This window comes from Salminus brasiliensis, chromosome 1 (genome assembly GCF_030463535.1).
Source record: "Salminus brasiliensis chromosome 1, fSalBra1.hap2, whole genome shotgun sequence".
Classification (NCBI taxonomy): domain Eukaryota; kingdom Metazoa; phylum Chordata; class Actinopteri; order Characiformes; family Bryconidae; genus Salminus; species Salminus brasiliensis.
In genome coordinates, this window is record NC_132878.1 from 6,451,809 (window position 1) to 6,465,609 (window position 13,801).

Sequence of the window (13,801 nt, forward strand, 5' to 3'; positions counted from 1 at the left end):
CTAGGTGATCTCTGAAACACTGTAGTCTTACTCTGATGTGTTTTTTTTTACAGCAAGGGTTACCTGCTACCTGCTACCTGCTACTGTAATGACATTTTAGGAGACATTTTAAGACATTTTGGAGACTTTGTCATGTTGGCAGGTGTTTTAAATGTTCTCACACTGGTAAATGATTTAGCGAACAATGGAACAGCTGATTTCTAACGGTTCTGAGACATTCTGAAATCCCTTTCCAGCTGCTATCTGTATGCCGTATATGATGGCGATGACAGAGTACAATATAGGAATCGTCCCAAGTCAATTTTACCAACACCCCGGTTGCAGAATATAATATGGGAATTGGCCTGAGTCATTTTCACCAACATCGTGGTTTCAGAGCAAAATATGAGAATTGACCTGAATCATTTTTGCCAAAACCCTGGTTGCTAAGTATAATATGGGAATAGGCACAAGCCACTTTTGTCTTCACCCTGGTTGCAGAGTATAATATAGGAATTGTCCCAAGCCATTTTTGCCAACACCTCGGTTGCCAAGTACAATATGGGAATTGGCCCAAGCCATTTTCACCAACATTGTGGTTTCAGACCAAATATGAGAATTGACCTGAATCATTTTTGCCAAAACCCTGGTTGCCGAGTATAATATGGGAATTGGCCCAAGCCATTTTTGCCAACACCCCAATTGCAGAGTATAATATGGGAATTGCCAAGTCAAGAATTGCCATTGCCAAGAATTTCCAAGTCATGGAGCCAACTATAATATGAAAATACATACAGCTCTTCAGGGGATGTCCTAAATATTTGACATGGCTGTTTACTGACTAAATTCACACTTAAAGGTGGCTGCTGCTACTTACAATGCTTATTAAAGTCCATTTAAGATTCTAAACTATTCCTTTTATGAGGACTCCATGTGACAAACAGGCCGAATACAACCAAACAAGGCATTCAAAAGCAGTGTAACACGCGACAGTCCTAAGAACTACAGAACAAGTCAGAAATGTCACGTCTATGCTTCGGTTGCTCTGGATCTGAGCATGCCAGCCCCTGGAGGCCAGAGTTACCCTTTGAGTTACACACAGGCCAGCAGAGGAGCAAGCCGGGGGTGAGGTGGCCTTCTGCTGACTCACTGTCTGTCATTATGACACTTCAGGCCTGATCTTGGGCATCCACACAGATCGCAAAGGATAAGCTACAGTAGCCAGCCCACTGACATGCTAACCAGCGCTTGACATTCTGACGCACAACCAGCACCCATGGGTATCTGAAGAGGGGCCGAATGAGGATGCAGAAGTGTGTGTTGAAGGTTAAAGGATAATGTCATAACATTAGCAAGTATCAGCTAGAGAGCTAGAGAGCCTAGATACTAACGGCCTGAGTGCTAGATAGATGTTTGTGGACGCCCCTTCTAATGAGTGCATTCATTCAGCTACTTTAAGTTGCCCCCCATTGCATCTGCAAATGCACACACACAGCTTGTCTAGTCTCTGTAGAGAAGTACTGGCAATAGATTAGGACTCTCTGGAGCAGATCAACAAACATGAATGCATTGACACCATGCTGCCTAATGCCAGTTGTGGGCTATAGAGGGGTATAAAACCCCCTAGCAGCATTCAGCTGTGGAGCAGTGGAAGAACTGTGTTCTCTGGAAATGATCTGGGATGAGTTGGAGAGTTGAGGATGAGGTGGGATGTCCTCACTAACGCTCTTGTCGCTGAATGCAATCCAATCCTCACAGCAATATTCCTCCAAATTCAAATAGAACACCTTCTTCCCTGGACAGAGAGACAGTTACTCCAACAGAAGCAGGATCAACTCTTTTTTAATACCCTTGATTTCAGAAGAAATTATGAATGAGCAGGTGTCCCAATACTTTTGTCCAAATCGTGTGTGTAGCACACACAGCATATTAGCTATTAAATTCGACTATGACCATGCCTACCTCGTCCAGCAACGCAAAGTATGCTAATGCTAAGCAGGCAGTTAAACACACACTGCCTGAATCACAAGATTCTGCAAACAGCCGACGAACGTGCGCTCCAGGGTAACGGGAGCCGTCTAGCGCCCCACACAACGGGTGCATTGTGTGTCACTGAAATAATACACACGTCAAGTAAATTCAGCTCAGTTTCAGTGTAGGCTGCACAAAACAACCAAAACTAAATACACACACACACACCTCTGCAAATGTCACAGTGTGTGCCATGTATCTTGTGTTTACACACGACTGTCTCTTATTCTCCAGGGAACACTGGAGTGGGCCCACATTGCCAGCCACTTTCGCTCCAAAACACACACACGCACACACACACAAAACGGCAGCCTGGCAGCGCTCTGGGCAGTGTGTGACTGGCTGTGTGTCGTGCCAGTTGGATTAGGCAGCGGACCATGACACACTGACCAAAATCACAAGTAGGTTACATTTTCCTTCCAATACCCCCCCCACACACACACACACACACACATGGTTTACAGCCACCGTTTCCCCGGTTAAAGCCAAACATAGACGTGTTATAGCTGGAGACAGTTTGATGAGAGAGTTTGATGAGGGGGTTTAGGGGGTTAGGGGGTTTCTTTAAAAAGCCATTCCAGCACAAAGCTAGTGTTTAATATCAAGGCTGTCACTCAAAAAACATTGTTTTTCACTTTTTGACATAATCTGCATCTGGCTGTTGTACTTTACATTGTGTCAGACTTTCTTGATGAATGGGCCAATAGAAATGCTCCAAAATGACTTGGATTAAAATATTTTTACATTGACTTCAATTGAAAGTTAAGGTGTTTTTTTCCTTCTCCTGTAAAGTTGTAATTTTGATGAGACAGGGGTCTGTAGTGCAGCCTCACTTCCTTTAGCCTCCTCGGATTGACAGAATCTATGTTGTGTTTATGTTTACATTTACATTTCTTCACATTTGATAGTTATTATTTATTTATTTTAGCGGATGCTCTTATCTAGAGCGACTTACAAAAGTGCTTAGTCATGCACTCAATAGATATTAGTGCTCTACATTTACATTTTCATTTATATTGATGGCATTTAGCAGAAGCTCTTCTCCAGAGCGACTTACAGAAGCTCTTCGCTGTTCACTCAGAAAATACCCTCAGCTAGTTTGTATCGGCTAGAATCCAGAGGATAGCTCTAAGCTTAGACTCTACTAAATACAGAGGTCAGTCTGGAGACCCTAACACACTCTACACTCTGCCTAAGTCCTCTCAGAAGAGGAGGGTCTTCAGTCTGGGTTTGAAGACAGCAAGCGTTGGACTCTGCTGTTCGGACTCCCAGGGGAAGCTCGTTCCAACATTTGGTGCAGGACAGAAAAAAGTCTGGACGCTCGTCTTCTGTGGATCTTAAAGGATGGGGGGTCGAGCCGAGCTCTTGGAGCAGATCGGGGTTTTGACCATCGCCATCAAGTACAGAGGGGCTGGCTGGTCCAGTCTTGGCTTTGTAGGCCAGCGTCAGGGTCAGAATCTGATGTGGGTAGCAGCTACAGGAAGCCAGTGCTCTACTCAGTGCTTTTGGAAGAAGTGGGTCTTCAGTTTGCTGAACTTTTTGAGGAGTTTATACAGCCGTTTAGGCAAGCTGTTTATAAAAGATACATTATCATAACTTCCTCCATCACTGGCCGCCAATCCTGACTGGTAGCCTAGCCACTGATCTCTCTCTCTCTCTCTCTCTCTATATATATATATATATATATATATATATATACTAATAACAGCAGGCAAGTTAACAGTAGCATTTTTAAGCTCCTCCCCCCCAAAAATCCACCCAATGCAAGTCTAGTTTTACAAAGGTTCCTCCCAGCTTCAAGATACTGATCATCTGAATTTGAGGTTTGATCCTTTAAGGTTCTAAGTCCACATTAAAATGAAAGATCCAGCACAAAACACAATTCTCACTTTACCTTAAATGTAATCAATCAGCCAACATAGCCTATATCCCAATAAAAGTATTAGGACACACCTTTTAATCACTGAATTCAGTTATATTATTCAGTCCCGTTGTCACAGCTGTATAAAATCAAGGCTCTAGCCACGCAGTCTGCCTTTCTTCCACACATCAGTGAAAGACTGGGAGGTTCTAAAGAGCTCACTGAACTCCAGCGTGGTTCTGTATGTAATAGGAGACAACGCTGCACCAACAACAAGAAGTCAGCTGGTGAACTTTCCTCCCTCTTAGATCTTCCTCCATCAGCTGTGAGTGGTGTTATTATTGAACAGTGGAAGCGTTTAGGAGGAACCACAGAGAGCAGCTCAGCAAGACCACATAAAGTTACATACAGAGCAGGGTCAGGGCCGAGTGCTGAGGTCAGAGTGCAGAAAAGTCTCTAATAGCTGCAGAGCTCCAGACCTGCTGCTGCTGTTAGAGCTGTAAAGGCGGGACCAACTCCATATTAACGTCTATGGGTTTAGAATGGGGTGCTAGAAAACCTCCTGTAGGTGTAATGTGTAGGTGTCCCAATACTTTTGTCCATTTAGTATAAGTTTGCTTCATACATATCATCACACTCTATTACATCATGGCCATGAGTGATCTCTTAGGCCTGCAATCAGCACCTTGCTATATGGTGAAGTATAAGCTTCCATAATTTTGTAGCTACATTAGCGACATTAGCCTTGTAGCTCCAGTGTAAAAGGCAAACTTCAGACACCAAGCATGTCTTTGGCTGACTGGCTACATTTAACGTAAAGAGGGAATATTGTTTAAATTAGATGTTTGGCCAAACTATGGCTTTGTAAACTGCACATTTCCATCTAGTTACATCACAGCTCCAGGTAATGGTGCTACTGCATTAGAGAAAAACAACAAGGTCATTTAGGTAAGGCAACCGAAACAGCATCTCAAAATCAAATAATGAAATCAAATCTAATAATAAAACTAATATCAGTATTAGAAATCCAATAACAAATGCCATGCTGATAAACATGTAGTGCAGCTGAGCACTCGCCAGTGATGGAGGTGATTCGGAAACAACACAGGGATGAGCAGCTTACATAACTACAGATTAGATTATGAGAGTAAGACTGACGTTGGAGGAGTGTCAAACATTCGGTGCACAGAGAAGGAGAGAGAGCAAGTGATGGGGATGGATGGATATACAGATAGATACAGTGCAGTGAAAAAGTCAGAGCCCCTTCACTTGAGTCTCCAGCCAGAAAACTCATTAAGTACGAGTTCTTAATTTTCAGAACCAGTGCAAAAACATATTCAACAGAAAATAACTCTGAGGCCTCAACACCTCAACACTCACATTCAGTGTTTCTGCAGAAATCTGCAGGGAGATCTTTCCACACCTCCTACCCAAGATCCAAAGCACAGCACCACATCTGTTAAACATGATGGTGGGGGAGTTCTGAAATCTGCAAAGAGGTTTGTCCACACCTCCAAAGTTCAGTCTTAGACTAGTCTAATCTAGATGCTTCTTACTGTCCGAGTCCTCCCAAACACATTTGATGATGTTAAGGTCTGGGCCCACAGAGTTTAGTTGTCTTGTCGCAGAGGAAGGATGGACACAAACGCCTGTGGATGTTTTCAGATCTGAAGCGAGTGGAGATTGATGCTCTACTGTCATTTGAAGATTTGAAGTTTTAAGTGCTGTTAATCTGCTAGGGTTTTACAGGGGGTCCTATTTCTTTTCTCCATTTCTTCTTTGAAATCCCATTTTGTGAAGACAGACAGACAGACAGACAGACAGACAGATAGATAGATAGATAGATAGATAGACAGACAGATAGATAGACATATATATATATATATATATATATATATATATATATAGATAGATAGATAGACAGACAGACAGACAGATATATATATATATATATAGATAGATAGATAGACAGACAGACAGACAGATAGATAGACATATATATATATATATATATATAGATTGATAGATAGATAGACAGACAGACAGACAGACAGATATATATATATATATATATATATATATATATATAGAGATAGATAGAGAGAGAGAGAGATAGAGGCAGGGGAGAGAGAAAGGGAAAGCGAGTGAGGGGAACCCATGTCAGTGTGTCTGTAAGAACAGCACTTGCCCTACATTCTGCCAGATGCTAAATGATGAATAGAATTTGGAAAGAAAAAGGGCTACATGAGTTTACAGTAGCACGCACTTCAAACCTACGGACCGTTCACCAAAAAAACATGTATATTATTATATTCACCAGATTTTAAAACACGTCTATTAGAGAGCAACTTCCGAGCATTCCCTTAGGCTGTTAATGGACATTATTCCCAGCCCGCAGCAGTGAGGAGCAGTCTGAAAGCTTACATACCAGTAAAAATACACTAAATGTCCAAATGTTTGTGGACACCCCTTCTAATGAATGCTTTCAGTTGCACCCATTGCTGACACAGATGTGTGAATGCACACACACAGGTTGTCTAGACCTTGTGGAGAAGTACTGCCAATAGAATAGGACTCTCTGGAGCAGATAAACATGAACCTATTGGCACCATGCTGCCTAATGCCAGGCATGAGCTAGGAGGGTATAAAGCCCCCCAGCATTGAGCTCTGGAGCAGTAGAACTGTGCTCTATGGATTGAGTACTTGGGATTTGGGGATGACGTGGGTAGTGATCATTCAACATCCTGATCTCACATCAAATCCTCACAGCTCCAAATCTAGTAGGATGCCTTTCCTGGACAGTAGTGGACGAATTCTGGAAGAAACAATGAATGGGCAGGTGTCTGAATACTTTTTTTAGTCTAGATTTTAAGTCTAGAACATAGTTAGTCTAGAACTCCAAGGGTTAAAAGATCCTGTCTACAGCATGAACACTCCGGGCAGTTCAGCTCCAACCCCAACAAAACAGATTCACTGAAATGCTCCCCAGTCAGTGGCCTTTACTTCGAGGCCACTGTCGATTCAGCCGTCCCTTTCACACAGAGAGATGATGAATGGAGACAGTTTCCCTGCTTGGCTATAGAGTGTCTTTATTCACTGCAGAAGTAACGGGACACAGGCTCAGCAGCAGAAACACCATTCATCACTACAGAGGAAACTTTCTATAGTAAGAGAACAGCAGAAACGCATAGGCCACACCTCACTGGACACTCAGCCGGTGGCCAGTGGATGACAAAGCCCTCTGCGGATATTTCTACACAGAATTTGGGATCATTCTCAGGGAGGTCTGATCCAGTCTGAACAATCTGAATTATGGTCATTCATTTTAGGCATTTTAAAGTAAAACATTAGCAAATTCTATTACCAAAGAATAGTCCCACCAGTTTGTATAGAAGTCTGTGTAGTTGCTGTGGACTGACCATTTTTTCTCACATTTTGTAAATAGGAAGATGCACAAAATAATATCTGGATTCTATATCACAGAATCTATAGACAGACAGACAGACAGATAGATAGACAGACAGACAGCTAGACAGATAGACAGATAGATAGATAGATAGACAGACAGACAGACAGACAGACAGACAGATAGATAGATAGATAGATAGATAGATAGATAGATAGATAGATAGACAGACAGACAGACAGGTAGATAGATAGATAGATAGATAGATAGATAGATAGATAGATAGATAGATAGATAGACAGACAGACAGACAAATAGATAGATAGATAGATAGATAGATAGATAGAGAGATAGACAGACAGACAGACAGATAGATAGATAGATAGATAGATAGATAGATAGATAGATAGATAGATAGACAGACAGGTAGACAGATAGATAGATAGATAGATAGATAGATAGATAGATAGACAGACAGGTAGACAGATAGATAGATAGATAGATAGATAGATAGATAGATAGATAGATAGATAGATAGGCAGACAGACAGACAGACAGACAAATAGACAGATAGATAGATAGATAGATAGATAGATAGACAGACAGACAGACAGACAGATAGATAGATAGATAGATAGATAGATAGATAGACAGACAGACATATAGATAGAACATCCCTATTTACAGAATAATACCAGAATTTTATATCACAGAGGTTATTACTGTATATACTGGAATTACAGTATACACATATACAGGCAACAGGAATACCAGCCCCATACTGTACATTTACACCGACCTTACTGTTACTGTTAGCAAAAGCCAACGAGAGAAATACCAGCCTGAAGAATTCCAGCTATTTATAGCTTTTTACAGTCAACAGTGTGACCATGCTGTTAACTGGAGCAGCATTAAACTGACTTGAACTGAAGACCTTCTAACAGTTCCACGTGCCAATGCTGATCTTAAGGTCTACAAAGCTGACAGTAACTCTGGGTGTTTTAATGTCACACTACGAGATGAACTACCTAAGTGAAACACTGAAACCATCGTGGCTGGAAGGACGGCAGATGTAAAACTGGGTGCCTTTAGACCTTTAACGATCCTTTAAATGGATGTTTAGAGCTAATTAACAAAAAAATAACAAAACCTCAAGGGATGCTGGAAATATTAGAAGACCTCTTGCGTTCCTACTCACTAATAATCTAAGGTATAGTCTATGTACCCAAATTCGGCATACAGGAGGCAGATTCAGGAGTCAGGAGACTGGATCTTCAGAGACTTAAAAGTGACATTAGAAAGGAGCATATTTCTCTCAACAGGTTAGTACATTAGTAGGATAATATGTTAGCGTACTAGCCCGTTTTGTACTAACACAAATGATGATGCGTTGCTATGCCAACATACACCATTGCAAGTTCTCCTGCCGCCTTCGCCGCTGCATTTGCATCTTTAATAATAGTGTCCTTTCAATGGTCCTTTCAATCAATGGTATGTGATATCTTCTGTACTTTCTGCAAAGGTCCTCTGTGACATAGACATCCATTAAATGTTAGCTACGTTAGCCTCGTAGCTACTATTACCTAATCTTTCCACCTTTTCTAGATTTCTAGGTGACATAGACTTCTAATACATGTTAACTACATCAGTCTCATAGCCACTGGTACCTGATGCCTTCTATTTCCTCTGGAAAGGTACTCAGTGACATAGACATCCATTAAATATAAGCTACATTAGCCTTGTAGCTACTGTTACCTGATCATTTTCGCCCTGTCTAGAAAGATTCTTGGTGACATAGACTTCCATTACATGTTAGCTACATTAGCCTTGCAATCAATGGTACATGATGCCTTCTGTATGTTCTGCAAAGGTTCTCTGTGACATAGACTTCCATTAAATGTTAGCTACATTAGCCTCATAGCTACTGTCACCTGATCCTTTTTGCCCTGTATAGAAAGATTATTGGTGACAGTCTTCAAATACATACTAGCTACTATGTTAGCTTTATACCCATTAGTACCTGATCCCTTCTATGTCTTCTGGAAAGGTTTTGGTAACATAGACTTCCATTACATGTTAGCTACATTAGCCTCATAGCCACTGATACCTGATGCTTTCTGCTCTTTCTAGAAAGGTTCTTGTGCCGGACTTCAATTATTTGTTTGCAACATTCGCCTTTTATTGGTGTGTGTGTGTTTGGTGTGTCGCTTTTTCAGTTAATCTTTCTTTTAAGTTACTTGGATCAGAATCGAGTGCCAGAAAATAACTGGCTGGGCCATCATTAGAGCCTCTCACTGAAACTTTTCAAAGTGCTAATCCAGCAGGACTGATTTATTGACTGTGCTCAAAAAGACGAAAACACACCCAGCGCAACTTCATTTGTATCGTAGTGGAGTTAGAACAAAGCCTCGTACTGCTGTAGAAGACATTCTGCCAGCTAATGATGGAGAATTTCACCAGCAGATCGATTTGGCTCGTCTCTCCGGGGCTCTCCCGTCTGTAGCCTTTGGGATGCGCTGCTCGAACATCTACTGTAGCGTTAATTCACCTGAGTCTCTCTGGAGGAGGGAGCCCACAGGGACTCGGGGCTCTGTGTTTCACTGGAGCAGAATAACAGACAAATCTGCGGCTCTGTCGGGACACTGTTACTGCTGATAATATCCAATACAGACAAGCGAAAAACAGGCAGTGCTAGTATCTGATAGAGTGGTTCCTAGCTTTGTGATATGGACAAAAGTATTGGGACACCTGGTCATGCATTGTTTTGTCCTTAATAAAGGGGATATAAAAAAAAAAACTAAAGTAACTGTCTTTATTGTCCAGGGAAGAAGAAGGCTTTCTACTAGATTTTAGAGAAGCACTGCTGTGAGGATTTGACCCCTCTAGCCCATGTCTGCTTCATGTTTATCTGCTCCATAGAGACCTATTCTTTTGGCAGTACTTCTCTACAATGACTAGACAAGCTGTGCATGTGTGTATGTGCATTTGCACATCTGTGTCAGCAATGGTGGCAGCTTAAAGTACCTGACTGCATTCATTAGAAGGGGTGTCCACAAACATTTGGATATTCATACACTACATGTCCAAATGTTTATGGACACCCCTTCTAATGAATGCATTCAGCTACTTTAGATTGCACCTATTGTGTTTGTACACAGATGTATAAATGCACATACACACATGCACAGCTTGTCTAGTCATTGTAGAGAAGTACTGCCAAAAAAATAGGTCTCTATGGAGCAGATAAACATGAAGCAGACATGGGCTAATACCCTTGATTTTGGGGAAAAAAAAACAATGAATGAGCAGGTGTCCCAAAACTTTTGTCCATATAGTGTTACTACACTGCACTTGTCTACAGTAAGGTTGTTTTTAGTGGAGGGGTCTTTTATTTTCCTTCATATTACACAGGGAGGAGTATGTAGATGTAGGAATCTCACCCCAGGACCCTTGTCAGTATAGCGTGATGGGAATCGAACCCCAGTCTGCCATGGGAAAGGCAACGCTGTTTTTTTTTTTTAATTGACAGCATCATAGACTAAGACATCTAAACACACAGATGCTTCTCTTGGCCACATACACACACACACACACACACACACACACACACACACACACACACTGTGTTGTAACTGGCATTTGTAATCTGCAGTATAAATGAATTAAAGGAGAAGTGTGTCCCACTTTTTTACTGCAAGGAGGATCAACAATTTAAAATTTCATGGAGAAGTACGAGAAGAGGCTGCGAGTGGAGGGATGCACTTACATGTCTTACTAGACAACATCGATACATTTAACCAAGCCTGGCATCCAGGCATGACACTATGTGGTAATAGAGCAGCACTAGGCAAGAACTGGTCATTTTTGCTCCTGGGATCCCCTACAGGAGAGGACAACTCGTGTTTAGTGCGCCCCCCTCATGGACAGACAGCTGTACACATGCATTTCTGGACAGGCTGAGAGCTCTAGAAGCAGCATCTGAAGGTAAAGAAGCATGTGGGCTGAGGCGGTAGAGTAATACTACAGGATTTTACACTGATATGACTTGGGTTAGGGAGAGAGAGGTCTCATAGTGCAGCTCCACCACCACCAGAGCTCCAGAGCAGCAGCAGCTCTCCGGCCCGGAGTGGGAATGACGGAGATGCCGTTCTCCCCGTTACAGTCAGTGGAGCATCAGCATGATCCTGCAGCTGCTTTAATGGACAAATGGTACATAATTGTGCATTAACTTAACAGGTAATAAGCTTGTGTTGCACTACTGCAAATGACTGTAAATGTAAGCTTGCGCTGCAATGTAAACGTTAACCAAACAGAAAACACATTTCCTGAAAGGAGCTTCAGTTTTTATGTGTTTTGACCTTTCTAAACAATCTAAAGTGTCCAGCAAATGAAATGTATGGCTGTATCCTTAATATTGAGTACAGTGCAAAAGTTATTTGAGTAAATATGTATAAAATGAATACAGAAAGTGGTGGTGGTGGTTCTTCATCACTGTGTTCTTCATTACAACACCTCCAAAGTTCTCCTCATGGAGTCTAGTATTATTTAAAGTTCTCCTCAGATCAACACCTGGTTTGGTGGTAAATCAGGGCTTAATGATGGTAAATCAGGTGAGCTGCTGCTGCTGCTGCTGCTGATGGAGTTGAACACATCCTCCACGCTGTGCTGGCTGGACTGGGGGGTGTCCAGGAGAATCCTGGAGAAACCGAGCTCTGTTCTTCAGACTAGCTCGCCGACAAGATCTCACTACTTTCTTTCTTCAGAATGAGAAGCTCTTGTTTCTCCTTTTTACTGAATTTATGTTCAGCTGCATCTGTTCTGATGAGATCTAGAGCTTCTACAGTAGAAACCCTCTCATTGCTTTTAGATAATGTGATTATTAGTGCTGTATATCTACAGCATATTGCTGCTGTTATTTTTCACTTTTTGGAATAATGTTAATCTAGCAGTTGTTCTTTACATTGTATCTAAATGTCATGATGAATGGGCCAATGGAAATGCCCCCAAATCACCTGGAATACAATCTTTTCACATCGAAGCTAAGAAGGTTTTTTTCCTTCTCCTGTAAAGTTGCCATTTTGGAGATACAAGGCTTTTGTCTGACATTGGCCATATGTAAAAATGCCACTATTGTATAGGTAATATCATGGATATTGTGCTAATTACCTATTATCAAAAATACAACATGGACAAAAGTATTGGGACACCTGCTTATTCATTGTTTCTCCCAAAATCAAGAGTGTTAAGAATACTTTCTCTTGCTTTTACTGTCCTGGGAGGAAGGCTTTCTACTATTGTAAAGGAGCATTGCTGTGAGGATTTGATTGCATTAAGTGACAAGAGTGTTAGTGAGGTCAAAATGTCATCATCATCATACCCAACTCCCCAACTTAACCCAAAAGTATTGGATGGAGCTCCACCACCATCATTCCAGAGAGCACAGTTCCTCCACAGCTTAATGCTGGGGGGCTTTATACCCCTCTAGCCTACACCTGGCATTAGGCATAATGACAATAGGTTCATGCTTATCTGCTCCTTTTCTATTGGCAGTACTTCTCTACAAGGACTAGACAAGCTATGTGTGTGTGCAAAGGATGCAATTCAAAGTAGCTGAATAAATTCATGTATATAGTGTATATCGAAAAAACAGTATTACGGCATGCCAGTAAATCGGTACATGCAATATGTCGCCCAGCACTAATGACATTTCCAGCAGTTTCACCTCTAACCCACAACATCAGCCCTGATTCAGCTGTGCGCAGTGGAGGGTTGTGTGTTATTAGCAGCAGTGGTGCTGTAATCTATTTAGGCAGTCAAATTCCGCAGACAATAAGAGTCCTCACGACTAATTTATCCAGTCTAGACAGCATAACGAGAGAGCAGGGGTATAAAGCCCCTCTCAGAAAGGACTTCAAAAGCCATTCAAAGAAGAAGCCCTCACTCTTCTCCACAAAGCGCAGCGACACAAACGGCTGGAAAACACTCAATTACACTGTCACACACTGTTCCTGTCAAACACAGAGAAACACAGAGAGGGATAACTCACCTAATCTCTGCCTGTCTGAGGGTTCACACACACAGCCATCCTCCTCAGACTCTCACACACAGCCACGGCATGCCAGGATACACACGTGGGAGTGTGTGCGCGTGTGCGTGAGTGTGTGTGTGTGTGTGTGTGTGTGTGTGTGTGTATGTGTGTGTGAGTGAGTGTGTATGTGTAAGTGTCCTGACGTGAGCAGAGAGAGGTAAAGCGCCTCTAACTCTTAAAACCCACAGAGCAGGAGCTATTTGGAGTGAACGCACTCGATTCTGACGTGTGTGTGTGTGTGTGTGTGTGTGTGTGTGTGTGTGTGTGTGTACATGCTACGTCCAGCCTACTTTCATCCAGCTCCTCCCTCTCCCTCTCCCTCTCTCTATTTTTTTAATCCCTCACTTCCCCCACACTGACCTGAACCAACTGTCCCGTGTCTCAGACCCCAGCACTCATTCATATTATTTACCGCTCTGTAGAAGCAGTCTTACAC

At 42.1% G+C, this 13,801-nt stretch overlaps 1 protein-coding gene across 1 annotated transcript in view; it reads right to left on the bottom strand.

The window, feature by feature from the left end:
- Positions 1-13,513, bottom strand: part of rgs3a (regulator of G protein signaling 3a) — a 256,992-nt gene extending 243,479 nt beyond the window's left edge. Inside the window, exon 1 of the mRNA XM_072694696.1 lies at positions 13,324-13,513. The gene's annotated coding sequence lies outside the window, so the exon portion shown is untranslated. The remainder of the gene's footprint in view (positions 1-13,323) is intronic.
- Positions 13,514-13,801: the final 288 nt, after the last annotated feature.